We start from the raw sequence: 15,010 nt of genomic DNA, 5'->3' as shown, positions 1-15,010 counted from the left end.
GTGAGAAGTTTAACTACTTTAGCAAAATCTTTAATGAAGCGCCTATAATAACCCAGTATTCCTAAAAATTGTCGCATTTCTTTTTCTGATTTTGGAATGGGCCATGACTTTATCGCTTCGATTTTATCGCTTTTTGGTTTTACGCCTTCTTCAGTTACGGTATGTCCAAGAAATTGAACCTCTTTTCTAAAGAATTCGCATTTATATAGTTGAATTTTCTAGTTTGCTTCTTTCAGTTTTTGAAAAAAATTCCGAAGATGATATTTGTGCTCTTGGAGTGAGCTTGAGAATATAATGATATCATCCATGTAGACAAAACAGCATATTCCGACAAATTCTCTAAGTATACAATCCATCACTCTTTGGAACCTAGCAGGGGCATTTTTCAGTCCGAATGGCATTCTGGTAAATTCATATTTTCCTGAGTTTATTGAAAATGCCGTTTTTTCTGTGTTTTCATCAGAGAGTTGAATCTGATGGAATCCAGATACTAAATCAATTGTGGAGAAATAACAGGCTCTCCCGAGTTTATCGAGGATGTCGGTTATTTCTGGGATGGGGTATTTATCGTTTATAGTTTTCTCATTGAGTTTTCTATAGTCGATAACTAACCGAAATTTCTTTTGCCCTAATGCGTCTGCTTTTTTGGAACAATCCATACAGGAGATGTGTATGGAGAGATGGATTCCTTGATGACGCCATCGTTCAACATTTTGCGAACTTGCTTCTGAACTTCTTCTTCAAAAATTTGTGGGTATTTGTAAGATTTTGTATGAACTGGAATATCATCTGCCGTCCGAATTTTATGTTTAATTTTATGTGTAAACGTTAGTTTTTGGTTCTCGTCGTATAAAATGCCGCGGTATTCATTTATGATTTGTTTCAAGGCTTTTTCCTCTTCCATGTTCATGTGGTCTTTCCTGAAATCGTAATTAATTGCTTCTATTTTTGAAGGAGTGATTTTTTTCAGTGTAATATACTCGTTTTCAAGATCCATTTCGTTTAGATTAATTTCTGTAACGTTGTGTTTGTTGTTTTTCCGTATTGCTACTATGGCCTTTCCATCATGACTCTTGTAGAGACCGGGTAGTATACTGAAATGTTCTAACTGTTTTTCCTCTTCGATTAAAAAATCACCTTTATTCTTAACTTTAATTTGAATGAATTGGTGCGTTTAGTCGTTTAAATTTATTGTATGGCTCCCTGGAAAATTTTTGTTCGAAAGGAAAATTTTTCTTCCTACTTTGAGCGTGTTTTTCGCGATGTTTTGCATTTAAATCACGAAGTGTTTCGTAGCCTATCAGGCCATGCAAAAAATCGTGGAAATCGAATATAAAGAACTTAACGTTTTTCTTTATCTGAAAGATGTCCATAGAAGCTGATTTCTTAATTTCGTGAATTCCTCGGATATTTGTTACTTTTATTCCAGATTCGGTCTTGCAATTTTCTATTTTAACGTGTTTGGGAGAAATGTAGTTTTTGTTAGCTCCCGTATCGACCAAGAATTTCGTATTACCTTTGGAAGTGCTAATAGTCAAATAAGATATAAAATTGTTACTTTTTAGGTTTTTAATTTTTCGCCTAGTTCCAGATGAAAATTTAATTCGTCTGAAATGAAACAATCATCGTCGTCAGAGTCCACTATCGAGTCGTCGTTAATGTTTGCTCGGTCTGGTGGAGAAGTGTTATCCTCTGTTTCTGGTTCATGATTGTTTATTTGCATTTTTGATCTATGTGTTCTCATAGGTACGTCGTCATCCGAATTTCTATTCTTGAAGTTTCCAGATGGGGTTTTATTCTTTTTTTTTTTTTTTATTCATTTCGTTTATTTGATAGGCACAAATGCGTTAGCTTGGCGGTGCCAAATGCTTTTGTTTTTACATTTGGATATCTTAAAACTAGGAGGTTACAATGTTGAAATATTTTTTTTTACAAAGGAAAAGAAAGTTTACAGCTATCTTAAGACTAGAAATAAGATTCAATATACAAAAGAGGGCCAAAAGATTTTTTTATGAAAAAATTTAAAACAAGGGATTCACTTTGATATACAAGAGGGGAGAGTAATAGTATTTTACGAAATGTTTTACGGTTATCTTAAAACTAACAATATAGTTTAGTACACAAAAGGGGGGAACAAATATTCATGAGAAATTTCACAGAAATCTTAAAACTAGGGATTCAATTCTATTTACAAGATGGAGGACAAGAGTTTCAATAAAGAGTAAAAATTATAGCTATCTTAAAACTAGGAATACAGAATACTAATTTGAATTTTTTAACTAAAACTTATGCTTGGTCAAGATATTCAAAGGGTGGCTTATTTCCGCATCAGTGTAGCAGCAGTTGTATCAAGGACAGGGGAGAGACAGGGAAAGAAGAGCAAAACTTGCAACTTTCGCTCGAACGGCGGGGGGGGGGGGGGGAGGGGGATCAGCGAATCAAATTTGCGCCTCAGTATAGTAAGTCGTCGAGTACCGGATTGGCGGACGGTATTCTTCGGACCCGCGGGGAATCCTTCAAAAGTCATCGGACCTCGAGTCGCTCTCGCTTCAGTTTCCTTCTATGCAAGCGTAGTGGTAAGGGCGATGGCGGTTACATAGTGGCACTCTGGAGCTGATCGGTTCCACAAGGCAGGAGGAAACTCTAAAAACGAGAAATAAAAGAGAGGGGCTAAATTGGGATATTTATCGTTTTTATGAAGGTATAAATAAGGGACATATAGGGGAAATCACGAGTTGCCAGCATATCTCGGACTGGTACATTGGGTGGTCTACCTCGGGCCCGAAGGGATTCCTTTAACTGAGACCTGGCGTCACAATACCCGGCGCACACCCAGACAACGTGTTCGATGTCGTGATAGCCCTCGTCACAAGCGCACAGACTACTCTCCGCAAGCCCAATACGCCGCAAATGCGCATCCATGGTGTAGTGATTGGACATAAGTCGGGACATTACACGAATAAAATCCCGACCCACATCCATCCCCCCGAACCAAGGCTTCGTTGATACCTTTGGGATAATCGAATGTAGCCATCGTCCAAGTTCCCCATTGCTCCACGAGGTTTGCCAACTGTTGAGCGTCCTCTGACGACAAATACTAAAAAATTCGTTGAAGCAGATTGGTCTTTCGTATATTTCACCATTTAATGCGCCCACCTTTGCTAATGAGTCGGCCTTTTCATTGCCCGGGATAGAACAATGAGAGGGGACCCAAACAAAGGTAATCTGATAAGATTTTTCAGATAACGTACACAAGGACTCCTGTATCTTCCCCAGAAAATACGGTAATTGCTTTTTAGGCTTCACCGCACGAAGAGCCTCGATAGAGCTGAGGCTGTCCGAAACGATGAAGTAGTGATCTGTGGGCAGAGTGTCGATGATCCCAAGGGTGTACTGAATTGCAGCTAACTCTGCGACGTAAACTGAAGCGGGATCATTGAGCTTGAATGAAGCGGTGATAGTATTGTTGAAGATACCGAAGCCAGTGGACCCATCGAGATTTGATCCGTCAGTGTAAAACATTTTGTCGCAGTCGACTTCTCGGAATTTATTATAAAATATATTGGGGATCACCTGCGGGCGTATATGGTCCGGGATTCCACGAATCTCTTCCTTCATGGATGTGTCGAAGAATACAGTAGAATCAGAAGTATCTAGCAAACGAACACGGTTGGGAGTATATGCAGAAGGATTAATGCTCTGTGCCATGTAGTCGAAGTACAAGGCCATAAATCGGGTTTGAGAATTAAGCTCGACGAGCCTCTCGAAGTTTTCAATTACCAACGGGTTCAGAATGTCGCATCGGATGAGCAATCGATATGAGAGTTCCCAAAATCGATTTTTTAGCGGAAGAACGCCCGCCAGCACTTCGAGACTCATCGTATGGGTCGAGTGCATGTAACCCAAGGCAATGCGCAAGCAACGATACTGGATTCTCTCTAGTTTGATGAAGTGTATGTTCGCAGCGGAGCGGAAACAGAAACACCCGTACTCCATCACCGACAATATCGTTGTTTTGTACAACCTGATCAGGTCTCCTGGGTGAGCACCCCACCATGTTCCAGTTATTGTTCGGAGAAAATTGATCCTTTGTTGGCATTTCTGTTTCAGATACCTAATGTGACATCCCCAGGTACCTTTAGAGTCGAACCAGACCCCGAGATATTTAAATGTGAAAACCTGGTTGATCGTTGCACCCATTAATAAAAGCTGGAGTTGCGCCGGCTCACGCTTCCTAGAAAAAACAACCAACTCAGTTTTCTCCGTGGAGAACTCAATACCCAGCTGAAGAGCCCAAGCAGACAAATTGTCCAAGGTATTTTGTAATGGTCCTTGCAAGTCGGCAGCTTTGGGCCCTGTAACAGAGACCACCCCGTCGTCTGCAAGTTGCTTTAGCGTGCATGAATTGGCAAGACAATCGTCAATGTCATTCACGTAAAAATTGTAGAGCAGGGGACTTAGACATGAGCCCTGGGGAAGACCCATGTAGCTAAATCGCGATGTTGTTAAATCGCCATGCGAAAAGTGCATGTGCTTTTCAGACAACAGGTTTAGCAAAAAGTTATTTAAAATTGGTGAAAGACCATGCTGGTGCAGCTTCTCTGACAGAATGTTGATAGAAACTGAGTCAAAAGCCCCCTTAATATCCAAGAAGACTGATGCCATCTGCTCTCTGTTAGCATAGGCCATTTGGATTTCTGTAGAAAGCAACGCAAGGCAATCGTTCGTCCCTTTGCCTTTGCGGAAGCCAAATTGTGTATCTGACAGTAAGCCATTTGCTTCAACCCAATTGTCGAGGCGAAACATGATCATTTTCTCGAACAACTTCCGAATACAGGACAGCATTGCAATCGGCCGATACGAGTTGTGGTCGGAGGCTGGTTTTCCTGGTTTTTGGATGGCGATGACCTTCACTTGCCTCCATTCATAAGGGACAATGTTACCCTCAAGAAACTTGTTAAATAAATTCAACAGGCGCCTTTTTGCAGTGTCAGGCAGATTCTTCAGCAAGTTGAATTTGATTCTGTCTAACCCTGGGGCGTTATTGTTGCACGATAAGAGAGCAAGTGAGAACTCCACCATCGAAAACGGTGTTTCGTTCGCGGTATCGTGAGAAGACGCGGCGCGGTACGTTTTCTGTACCGGGACAGAGTCCGGACAGATCTTCTTGGCGAAAGCGAATATCCAACGGTTTGAATATTCCACGTTCTCGTTGGTACTATTACGGTTACGCATACGTCGAGCCGTACCCCAAAGAGTGCTCATCGCTGTTTCTCTCGTTAACCCGTCGACGAACCGGCGCCAATAACTGCGTTTTTTGGCTTTCATTAGACTCTTCATTCGCCTTTCTAACGACGCGTACTGTTGATAGCTAGAGGGTAACCCGTCTTCCCGGAAGGCCTTATATGCAGTGGACTTTTCCGCGTACAGCTCTGAGCACTCTTTATCCCACCACAGGGTGGGAGACCATCCATGGGTATTCGCGCTGGGTACTGGTTTAGTCTGAGCTTGATTCGCACTGTCGAGAATCAAGCCAGCCAAAAACCTGTACTCTTCCTCCGGAGGAAGTTCTTGAGTGGATTCGATTTTAACGGATATCGCGGTCGCGTAACTCTTCCAATCAATGTTCCGTGTGAGGTCATACGAGACATTGATTGTTTCCGATGGTCTTGAACCGTTAGCAATTGAAATCACGATAGGCAAATGATCGCTACCGTGGGGATCAGGGATCACCTTCCACATGCAATCTAACTGTAGCGATGTCGAGCAAAGCGATAAATCCAACGCGCTTGCGCGTGCTGGTGGTGTAGGAATCCGCGTCATTTCTCCCGTGTTTAAGATGGTCATGTTGAAATTGTCGCAAAGATCTTGGATTAATGTTGATCTATTATCATCATGAAGACAGCCCCATACCGTACCGTGCGAGTTAAAGTCTCCCAGAACTAGCCGCGGTGCCGGTAAGGATTCCGTGATATTACAAAGCGTTCGGTGCCCTACCGAGGCTCTAGGAGGAATGTAGATGGAAGCAATGCAAAGGTCTTTACCTTTGATTAAAACTTGACAAGCGACAATTTCAATGCCTGGTGTCGAAGGGAGGTTAATTCGGTTGAAAGAATAGCACTTTTTGATCCCCAAAAGTACTCCTCCATAGGGGTTTTCTCGATCCAGACGAATTATATTAAAGTCGTGGAAGTTGAGATTTATATCGGAAGTTAACCAAGTTTCACATAATGCGAAAGCATCACATTTTAAACTATTTAGTAAAAATTTAAAGGAATCGATTTTCGGGAGGATACTTCTGCTGTTCCACTGTAGAACAGTGATCGAATCGGTGACCTCGTTCGATGACTTAGCCATCGAAGGATACGATCGCTGCAAGGAGGGGCCATTTAGTAGTCAACTGCTTCAAAAATGTTTGCACTATAGGGAGAAAATGTATCAGAATGCTTTTAAGAGGATCAGTAACATTGAAAGCTGTGAAAATTAAGTCCACTATGTCAGAAAATTTCATTAGTCCGCTACTGGACTGAGTATCTGTTTGAAAAAAGGGGACACTTGGGGTTTTGGATGTCCCTGGAAGTGGTGGGTACTCCTTGTTAGAATTAATATTTCCAAGTCCTGGAGCAAATTGCTTCGGCTTTTGTGCATCACTTCCGTTGGATTTATTGGTTGTAGATGGCGCACTCTGAGTGGACGACACCTTGGCACCCTTACGAGGCAATGTAGGGGAGGCTGGATTTCTCCTCTTCCTGGATTCCCCTGGGTTAACCAAAGATGTTCCCTCTCGTGGGTCGTCAGATTCTTGCTCAACGTTAGCCAAACCAGCATAGGGATTTTCGGACAGGACAGATGGCGAAGCATTCTTTAGCATTTCTGCATAAGAACGCCTTGAGCGTTCCTTAAGGGAGCGCTTAATTTTATCCCCGCGCTGCTTGTACGCAGGGCATGATTTAAGAGCATGTGAAGGGCCCCCGCAGCAAATACACTTTTCAGTTTCTTTGTCGCAAGAGTCATCCTCATGCTCTCCTTCGCATTTGCCGCATCGTTTCTTATTTCCACAATATGTGGCTGTGTGGCCCAACTGCTTGCAATTGCTGCAGTTCATGACCCGCGGTACAAACAGGCGAACTGGTAGGCGAACCCTGTCAAGGAGGATGTAGTTGGGAAGAGAGGACCCGGCGAATGTCACCCGAAGCGAGCCTGATAGAGAGTAGGTAGTCTTACCTCCCTCGGTGTTTGCGGTATACAATTGTTTGCATTCTAAGATCTTAATCTGTTCAAGAGAGGGGTCCTTAAAGCAGCCAACCCCGTGCTCCAACAGTTCTTCGCATTTCAGGCCCGGTTCGGACACTACCCCATCGATTTCACAGGCCACACAAGGCACGTACGCTTTAAATTCCCGCGTAAAGCGCTCACAGCAAGCAATCGCGTTTGCCTGCCCGAGATCATTCACTAGAACACGTATCTTGTTTGCCCGAACACGTGTTATCTGAGTTACGGCCGGGTAATTAGCAGTCAGATCTCGAGAAAGTTTTAAAATATTAACCGGTTTCTCTCCGGTCCGAAAATATACCACCCATGGCCCAGAGGAACCTTCTGGGTACTGCTTTATACGGGGAGCAATGCGAGTATTAGGGGGATCAGGGACTTCCATGATTACATCAGATGGTATTTCGCCCTCGGCCATTTAAGCACGAGGGCAGAGCGTTATATAAACGGGAATGTGTCTTATTATTTGATTATAAGGTAGAGTAAAAGTAGGGAAAAGGAAAGAAAGCAAACGAGGAAAAAAAATAAAGCAAAACTTATCTGCAAACAACGTCGATTGTTCCGCACCAGCGAAAACAATGTACTGGATTTACTGCCGGCACCAGCAGAATGGTAGCTAACGAACGAACAAAGGACCTTGAATCACTGAAATTTACACACCGAACACCACTGTGAAATATAACGATCCGTTCCGTTCAAAGGTTGGGAGACGTATGGGGTTTTATTCTTGAATTTAGTTGAATTCCCAGAGGTTCCCGGATTTGAATAATTTGGCTTAGCAAAGTTTTTATTGTTTTCATTTGATGATTGTCCCGAAGTTCCGTTGTTAGAAAAATTTGATCTGGTATTATTGCGTTCTAATTTCTGCCGATAAGCAGCGTTCGAATATTGTGTCGCACAAGAGTACGCTTCCTCTAATGATTCGGGTCTATGGCTCCTGACTATCATCGAGAGAGACTCACTTAGTCCGTCAATATACCTCGTCGTGCTCATCATGCCGATAAAAGAATTTATTTGCTTTGTGGACCCGCTGAATTCGCTCATAGAATTTGCGGTGCTCTTAATTGCAGTGTCAATCTGCTTGATTTTGTTGAAATATTCTGTCAAGGTTTTTCTGCCTTGCGTTATGTAAAACAACGACTGAATATGAGACGTAAGGTCTCGTTTATCGCCGTATGAATTTAGCAGTACATACATCTTTTATGTCATGCCAGCTAGCCGGGTTTCCTGCTGCTATGAGGATTTCTTTTGCTTCCCCGATAATTTTGCTTTTGACAGCTTTTACTAGTTGTGCAAAAACAGGTTCATCTCTGCACTCAAAAAAGAGGTCTAAAGCTTCTTCTGCCTCCTGTATCCAGGCAAGCGTTTCTCTTCTATTACCGGAGAAATTGCTTAAATTTTTTATTGGATCCGGTGTTTTGTAATACTTAAACGGATCGACCGGAGGGCGCTGTTTGATGGCTGCCAACTCCGCGATTAATTTGTTTTGATTTTCAGTGAGCTGCGCGATATGCGCTCGAAGCTCGTTCTGACTCATTTCAATCTGTTCTTCTATATTCCTATTTGATTGGAATTTCTTGTCGCGCTTCTGTTTCGCGTTTAGTTTTTTTTTTATATTAGTTTACCTAACCCTAACTGTGATATTTCAGGCTTTTGCTTACCGCTGGTGGGGGCGCCGGCCTCTGAATTAGTAGTGTTTATTGTGTGATCAAAGTGAGCTACTAGTTCGCGATGAACAACGCTCGCTATGATTTTTAGTATTATTATTCAAGCAGTAGTACTTACAGAAGTAATGTTTTTAACATCTTCCAGAGTCCCTGGTGATTGATGATTGGTTCTTCTTGTAGGTCCTTTCGTGGAGACTCCTGTGACTCGATAACCGCAAACTGTGTGATGTTCGCTCACCAGTGGTTTCCCGGGTTGTCGATGATTCGCGATGAATGTGTCACACTTGTTCTTCACAGAATTTTAGGTTTATTTTCAATAATGGTTGCACTCACTCAGCCGTAGTCTAGGCTGGCACTTCTCACTGATGAAAATTACACTAAGTTCCTGTTACTAATCCACAAAAAATCTCTATTGACTGCGCCGGTAATGCTTCGGATTTACTTGGAAGCATAAAAAAAATATTTATTTCACTTTTATGAACGATTACAATCACATTCAGGTTAAGACTAAAAGCTAAATTGATTTTCCTTACTATTTAATGGATTAATCTATCTAGTCAGCATTTCTGATCCGCGCCGCGATCGCCGTCTGGTTACTAGGTGATTATTGAAGCCTCAGCAGAATTGTCCTATTTGCGGGCTCGATGGTCGCCGTTGCCGTGTGATCGATGTCGCCGCGTGGAACCACGTTGTTTCACGTGTTTTCGTGTATGGATGGTGCACCGGAAGCTAAACTGATGCTTCAGCATCGTTTCTGGGCAGGATACTTTGTAACGTATATATATATATATATATATATATATATATATATATATATATATATATATATATATATATATATATATATATATATATATATATATATATATATATATATATATATATATATATATATATATATATATATATATATATATATATATATATATATATATATATATATATATATATATATATATATATATATATATATATATATATATATATATATATATATATATATATATATATATATATATATATATATATATATATATATATATATATATATATACATGTACATATTGTTTTCAACATATATACTTCCATCCCTATATGTATAACTAAGCGTGTTATAATCGAAACATTACTGTATCTTGAAGCTTACAAATGGTGCAAACAATTTTAATGTAAACAAAAGTCGCACTCACACATGTCATAGGTGTGTATTGACGACAAAATTTCATAATCGTGCATGGGAAATTTCTCATAGAAAAAAATCCTCAATTATAAACTTTTATTCATATCTTTGGCTTCATTTGCTCTGTAAACAATCGATGAGATGCATTTTAAAGGAAATGAGTCAGGGAATCTAGAAAAAATAGTTATTTTTGGTTACAGTGTTGCCAAATATGGTATATTTCCAGTTTAAAACTTAAATTGCATTTTTCTCACAGTTCGTGCATTTTTCTTTTAAACATGATTGTCTTTCTCAGATACTTTTACACACAAAAACATCTAATACATCAAGATAACTTAAGCCAATCCCCAGTCAAAGTCAATTGAAGTAAAAAATTAAAAATTTCTCAGCACGCTTCTCGCTATATCTCAGTAACCAAGCAGAATATCAAAATTCTGAAATCGCCACTTTGTAGAGATTTTTTTGCAAATGATGTGTTGGCAAATGATAGTTTACTCGTATGGTTTTTGTAATAAGATAGCACAACAGCGACAACTGTGTTAAAAATGCTTTGCAGAAGGCTTGATACTTCAACGGCTTGGTTGTAACGAAACACTTTGTGGCTGATTTATTTTAATGGTAAAGTTTATAAAACAACTTTAAAACTGCTCACATGTTTTTATAGCTGCGGCAGCTATATTATTTGTTGTGTGCTGTCCTGCAGCCATAAAACCATTGGCAAGGCTAAAAGGTGTATGTATTATAATGTGCTACTATATGATTTATTGGGGTAAGAAAGACAGCTTTATGATATTAAGAAAAGATACATTTTGAGGCATTGTTTATTGAACTCATAAAACCGATTGAAATGAAGGTGAATATCATAAAATCTTTATAAATCTAACGCAACGTGCCTTACCAAATAAACGAATTGAATAAAAAAAATCTCTATAAAATTACTTGAAACCGAAAAGTATTATATTTGTTTCTTCTGATATGTAAAACTAGCTAATACCCATCGCGCGTTGCTGCGACAGTCTGCGAAATAGGAGGAAAACACAATTTGTTTCAAAGCGCCATCTGGCGGGCAGATAATCTCCAACTAATAGCACACAAACACGCCCCATACCAAATACCTACTGTGTGCAAATTTTTACGGAAATCGGTAAAGCTGTTTGGGAGTCTATAAATCATATACATACAAACTTTGACTTTTATATATATAGATAGAAGATAGATAGATAGATAGATAGATAGATAGATAGATAGATAGATAGATAGATAGATAGATAGATAGATAGATAGATAGATAGATAGATATACATCACATGTCACCACACCATAATTAAACTAATCTGAATCTTTTCTCTTTGCTTTCAGGTAATAGTTCCTATTTGAAACCAGGTGGATCTAGATACATATAGCAGTGTTCAAAGAGCTCACCGTAACAATAATATACTGCTATGCAGGTACTAACCCAATTATGCCAGGTGTACCGTAATTTGTTCAAACTTGTTTAACAAAATTATACCCTGAAGCAATAAATTACGGATGCCTCATAGGCTATCACCATAAATTCAACCTTTAAATAGCTGCTAATCACGTTGTCACTCGTATAGGCTTAGACGTAGAACTGGGATGTGCACCTCGAACCAAGCATAAAAACAACAAGAGTACGACACGAAGAAGAAAAAAGTTTTCCCATTACAAGGATAATTTAATAATATAGGTATCTTCACCCTGACTCGTTTCAATTCCTCTGTGGGCTCGCTCATGAGGACAATCCATATATATTTGAACATGCAACTTTTCGGCTTTTCTGCTAGGTGCTATCGATCGATCGTTCTGCAGCTCATGCAGCGAATATGTACTCAATTTACCACTCTCGTGGTCTAACGAACAACCAAAGCAAAGCTCGACTGTTTGTTGGTAGCACCGGACAGTGAACCAAGGAATAAAGCAAAACAGACAAGAAAAAAGAGTTTTCCATTGGAAAACCGTGTGTTTTCTTGCCTGCAGTGATGATGCCCAAAGGCTTCTCTACATTTCCGTATCTTTCTCATTTTCGTTTCATTTCGTTGGGGGCTGGTAGGTAGAACCTATACGATGGCTTCAGAAACTTCAATTTTTGATACACTAAACCACGCTGTCTCATTAAAAGTAAATGAGCTATAAATGACGATACTTAAGTTTTATTTTCGACTCTTTTGTAGCATTTTCACCTCCTGAATTGCTTCTGTGGTGCTATAAAGGTTTTCTACTAAAATTTTACTTGTTACATTTCTCATAAAAGAAATGTTTAGAATATATCGATGCACAGAATATACCAATCGACTCAGCTCGACGAATTGGGAAAGTATCTGTATGCGTGTATGTATGTATTCTAATTCGTGTTTCTCAGTAATGGCTAAACCGATCTTCCGCAAACTAATTCCAAAAGAAAGGGCAGGCAGAAAGCAATTAAATTGTTTTTGATTCTAGGGTTGCCACCCCTCCGGGTTTGACCCGGAGACTCCGGTTTTCTGGAGCGATCGCCGGACCTCCGGGTTTTACATCAATTTCTCCGGGTTTGGTGAGAAGAAGCATAGTATCATTTTTTTTTTAATTATTTGATTCTTTACAAAATATTTAAAAAGTCATAGTTAACTATTACTCTGGTTCAGAATTATTTTTCCCAACTAACCCTTCGTTTCAAGGTGGTAAAGATTAGTTCACCAAATATATTGTATATAAAATCTTATTTCTAGTCTTAAGATAGCTGTAAACTTTTTTTTTCTTTTGTAAAAAAAATATTTCAACATTGTAACCTCCTAGTTTTAAGATATCCAAAATGAAAAAACAAAAGAATTTGGCACCGCAAGGCTACCTATCAAATAAACGAAATGAATAAAAAAAAACAGTATCTTCTATCAGCTAAATTTTTAAATTGTGACCCTCGTATCGATATGGATGGATATGGAAACGAGAAGCGAAATGAATGACTCCAAGTAAGTGGAAACAAAGCCATTATAAATTCGTCCACAAGAAACTTCTTCGAAAACTGTCTATGTGAGGATTACATTTGAGGATATATTTTTTGACGTAGGACTACGTCTTTGTTTTCGATATGGGGGTGCACGTTACAAATTCAACAAAAATGGTATGTAACGAAAAGTGGTCCAATTTTAAACGCTTATAATCCAGCCGGTATATTTTCATTTTTTTTGCGCATATCGCTCAGAAATACTTCTAAGAATAGATTCCAATAGATAGATCCAAAGATTTTTGATATCAAGGCATTAACATTTTAAATAATGTTCAACATAGTTAAAATACCACGCATTTGCACACAGAAGGCTACGCTTCCCTAGTCTGGCACGACAGATTTTTGTACCTAACGCGCAACGCTTCTATGAATGACGTCACCATCGACTATTTAAAGAGCAGATTTGGTCGGGCAAGCTCAGTTAACTCTTGGACAGCAGGCAGAGCAGAGCACTGCCCTGCATGCTCCCACAGCCAGTGTAGCAGAGGCTAGCGTCGTGGTACTAGTTATCTCTTTCGCAGCACCCATCATCACCAGCGTTGACTCATTTTGCTTGGTGCGTATCTTCCATTCGTGTACGGACACGATGTACTGGCACAGCTTTTTGATTCAAGCACGGTACACCGTTCGCTTGCGTTTATTGTTTGAGGCGAATGTGTAGGTATATCCAAGTGTTGCGTGTATGATAGAAATCTGAGCTTCTGAGCTTTCGTTGCGCGAAGCGAAAGCTTTCGGTTTTTCTTTGCGTTGTCGTCTCCATGACAGGCTAGGGAGACGAAAACTTTCTTAGGAACAAATTCACGTGAATGGATAGAAGAAAGTGCAACGAGGGTTTATTATGTACGTTTCATCAATTTATTGATTCCACGAGATTCATTTCCACTCAACCTATCCCACTTTGATTCTACCAATACATAGGTACTACAAAGCCTATTTATGAATGGATGCACTGTTACTCAAAAAATCTCTGCAAAAAATGCATCTAAGTCCATCCATAAAACTATTTTCGATTGTTGTATATGCTTCGATATATGATTGAGACCACTGCATTCGCTACATTTATGTGTACTTTAGGAAAATTACAATAATGGCAAAATAAAACTATAAAGCTTGTCCTATACAAGAACTGTGACTGTATTATCTAAAACATCTAAACATGATTAAGCATCGGTCTGGTTGTTTACCGCACACAATAGAAAACTTTTTAAAATTTTAAAGCAGTTCCAGATATTAGTTCGGTTTTCCATCGCAGTTTTCTGTCTGCTTTCTTTAGTCGGATTCGATCGCTCATTATAAATAAAATGACCTGATGAGCAAGACGGTTTGATTCATGAAGTGAACTGTAGAAAGAAATGTTTGATTAATTATTAATCCAAATGTAATAAGAAATTAAATATTTCACGTATTGCAGTCCTACGTCTGCAATTCGTACAACCCCATAGGGCTGTCCCTTGTAGTTTTTCCATTTTCTTAACATGTCCTTCTCGTCTTTGACTGTCTTCTTGCTCTTCCGAAGTTCCCGCTTCATCATTGCCCAGTACTGCTCCACCGGGCGCAGCTCCGGACAGTTTGGCGGATTCATGTCCTTTGGAACAAAATGGACAGAATTGGCCTCATACCACTCCAGGACACTTTTAGAATAGTCGCATGGCAAAATACAGGAGCTTCGTCGTGCTGCTGCATGAACGACAAAAGGCGCTTCTCGAGGCACTCAGATTTGTAGATCTCGCCATTTACTGTGCCCTTTGTCACGAAAGGCTCACTCCTCAGTCTGCAAGAGCAGATGGCCTGCCAAATGAGATATTTGGAGGAGAACTTCTACATTTTCTTCTTCTTAAATTTGTCGTCCACATAGAACTTGCTCTCGCCGGTGAAAAACTCCAACCCCAG

Source organism: Topomyia yanbarensis, chromosome 3 (genome assembly GCF_030247195.1).
Source record: "Topomyia yanbarensis strain Yona2022 chromosome 3, ASM3024719v1, whole genome shotgun sequence".
NCBI lineage: Eukaryota > Metazoa > Arthropoda > Insecta > Diptera > Culicidae > Topomyia > Topomyia yanbarensis.
This window is presented reverse-complemented; position numbering follows the sequence as displayed.